Here is a 3,616-nt window from a genome sequence, read left to right as displayed (position 1 = left end):
CACACACACACACACACACAGAACCAACTGGCTTGTGATGTACCCTATTCCTCCCAGACTTCCTGTTAGCCTGTTACTAGTCAGTCAAGACATCTGCCAATTGCCTGTCCAATCTAGCGAGGGCCAGTGTTGGAACAATGTTGGCTGGCGGATCAAAGTACTTGTGGGGAAATGCCACCAAGACTAATTGGTATCGTCAGTGTCTAGGTCCCAGCTGGGATCAAACAGGGCAGACGGGAGAGGTCTGATAACCAAGATAAAGCAGCTAAGTACAGGGCTGGCGCGGGAAACATAATGATGTGCTATTTAGAGATTCAATTTCTCTATATTGGCATGGATAACAGCCATGAAAAAGTGGTACGGACTCATTTATTGCTGATAATTTCCGATTTATATCTGGTGGGATATTACTGCCACGGTTGATTACTGTGGATTGGAATGACTGACAAGAACACACTCAGAGCAGAGGATGTATGTAAGTCACACGCAGACTTTAAGTCCAACTGATATAACATTGCATGTTTGTTGTCAATAGCATATATTAAATGCATTGTAAAAACAAATCCTGTATTATCTTTTGTGAAATAGTAACTGTACTCAAAAGATAGACATGTGTTTAACCTAACTGACCATGGAATTGCGGTCCCAGGTTTCTGTCCGCTGGGGACATTTGTTGCATTTCACCCCTGTTATGGCTCTACTGTCCTCAATCTAATACAAAGGAAAACGTTTTGATCTTATAATCTTTTGGCTTCTCTCTTTTGCATTATATGGAATGGTGGGATGTTGTCTATCTACGTAAACAGACACATTGCATGTTGCCAACCAAATATTACATTTTCAACTTATTTACAAAAGGCAATATGTCCCTGTTCTGCCATTGGGCAACGGTGCCACTGACTAACAGCCAGGTGGCAGTCAAAAGAGCACTGCTAACATTAGGTTGCGGGATAAAGAGTTATGCAATTAGTGAGCTGTGACTCTCTAAACAGCTTCAAGACACTGTAAAAAAAACAAAAAACATTACAATTCTTCCTGTGAAATGAGAAAATAGTGCAGGTCAAAACCCCCTACTGACATACTATGTTTCATTTAAACATAACTAGTCTGCTCTGGCTGACTTTTAAAACTGGTCAGTTTAGATGCTATGTGGTATATTGTATTGGTTCTTAGTCCAAAACCAGTGCTACTAAAAAATTGTCTTGTAAGCTATAGTTAGCAGCAGTGTGCGTCTCATGCTCTTGCGGAAACCAGCTGCCAATCAAACAAGTTCACAAACAAAAGACTTTTGCCCAGGAGGCCACTGTTCTTGTCCTGTGAGAAAGCAAAAGTCCTCCTTTATTTAACTAATCTTAACTGACTTTAGTTACTTAAAGGGTAAATCTAATGCATGGTTTGACTTTGGATGGTTGGTTGTTTGAATGGATGTATGGATGGATGGTTGGATGGATGGATGGATGGATGGATGGTTGGTTGTTTGAATAGATGGTTGGTTGGATGGTTGGTTGGTTGGATGGATGGTTGGTTGTTTGGATGGATGAATGGATGGCTGGTTGGTTGGTTGGATGGATGGATGGTTGGTGGGTGGGTTGGTTGGTTGGTTGGAGGGATGGATGGCTGGACGGATGGATGGATGGTTGAATGGATCTTGGCTCGCTTTAACAGGTGTACTCTTTTTTAATATCTTGTGTTTCACTGCTGTCATTTGGGGACAAATAAATGAACTGATTGATTTAGATTTTCTCTTTTTTGTTCCCAGTTGTGAGAACATTGCTCTGTAATCTTGGAGCCCCACCCTGTGTGTCTTTCTTTGTTTGTTTCAGATTTACATGGGATGTTGGAACATGCGGTAATATCACTGTACTCATCCACACAAAGCTCTTCAAACAGCCTAAACCCTACCTCGACATGACTTTGGCTCACTAACAAATTCCTTTGAATGCCTTTTGATACAGTGTGCACACATGAAGACGTCTTTACATAAATCCATCATCCCGGCTACAACGTACACTCTGACATTTCTTTTGTATGAAGGCTCTCCAGAGGATATGACATCACCAGGCCCCTTTCTTGTGGTGCCCAAAAGTCCAAGTGAAAATTTATAAGTTTACATAAAAATCTCACTTTTTTCAACAGGCCTCTCCCTCCAACTGTCACAGGGCAATATATAATCCTCACCTAAACATTTGAACTCCTGCTTCAGAGGGAAGGAACGGCGCCAGAGCGGCCTGTTGTGTTTTATTAGCGTGTCAAAACTTGTATTGATTGAGAGTATGATTGAAAGCACTGTGTATAGCCCCAGAAAGTAAAAGACAAATTGAAGCAGACTGGGGTGTGTCTGTCTGTCTGTCTGTCTGTGTGTGCATGTGTATGCGTGCGCTCGATCAGATTTTTCTGTGTCACAGAGTAAAGAACGAGAATGTTGTACCTTTGTATGTGTTTATTGCATTTCTGAATGGCGCACTGTAAAAAATGTCAGAAATCCGATGAGGGGACTACAAAATGCAGCAGTATACAACAAAACAAATCTAAGTGAAAAATGGCTCCCCTAGTCCAACCCATACTTCTTTATTTATAGCCCGCAGAGTGACATTTTCACAACGCCGCCACCAACCATGAAATTTTCCCTCTATATTTTGCTAAGAAACAATTCATCGTAGAGACAAGAGGGAGGCCGGAGCAGGCCCAGAGGGCTGGTAAGGGAGAGCAGAAGCTGATTGGTTGGACAGGGAGCGCAGACATCCGTCGTGTTCATGAAGGGTTCATCTGTCTTTCTTTTTTTTGGTTATTGTTTCCAGTCTTCTCCCAATGGTCATCGGCAGGTGCTCCAACGGTTCACTGTGACAGTGAAGGGACAGAAGCTCACCGGGGGTTAACGTCACTGAAGAGACTTAGCTTCAGGTACAGGACAGCACGCTGGGGCTTGGGTAGGCCCATGCCCAACCCAATCTCAATCCCAACTCATAAAATATTGTGCGCTCAGTGTAGGATGTGTGGAACGCAGCCGGCAGAGCAGCAGCTGGACCGTGGTGCTGTAAGAGTGGCTGCAGGCCCTCTTTTAAGACCTTTTTAACACCATTATAAATACAATTCAAGAACTTTCATAGACCTTTCTCTTTATAGATAGTGTTCTTTTTGGTGTGTTGTGCAGTTATTGTGTTTTATTACATTTTTTGAAAAAGGACCCTAATTTTCCAATTAAACCTAGAATGAATAAGAAATGAAATACAACATCTGTATCCTGGCATTCACTTTGAGAATTATCTCTGTATTAACAGTTGTAAGACTGTAGCTTTTTATTTTCATTTTGCAGCCACAGATGTTGGTTTGGGAGGTTTCAGAAGTCCACTTTGTCACTTTATTTGACCTTTGTTGCTTTTTAAGATATATTGTTCTTTTTAAATGGCGTTTTTCCACTGCATGGTATGTCACCTCGACTCCACTTGCCTTTTTTGTTTTTTTTACCAACAAAAGTCCCCGGTACTTGCTAACAGGTACTTTTTTAGTACTACCTCAGTCGACGTTCCAAGCGAGCTGAGGGCTGAGGCGATACCAAAAGCCATAAGGTGACGTGAAAACTAATCACTGCGTCATCACTGCTAGCGATAGATGGGGG

The sequence above is a fragment of the Etheostoma spectabile genome, chromosome 11 (genome assembly GCF_008692095.1).
Source record: "Etheostoma spectabile isolate EspeVRDwgs_2016 chromosome 11, UIUC_Espe_1.0, whole genome shotgun sequence".
In the NCBI taxonomy this organism is placed as follows: Eukaryota; Metazoa; Chordata; class Actinopteri; order Perciformes; family Percidae; genus Etheostoma; species Etheostoma spectabile.
This window is presented reverse-complemented; position numbering follows the sequence as displayed.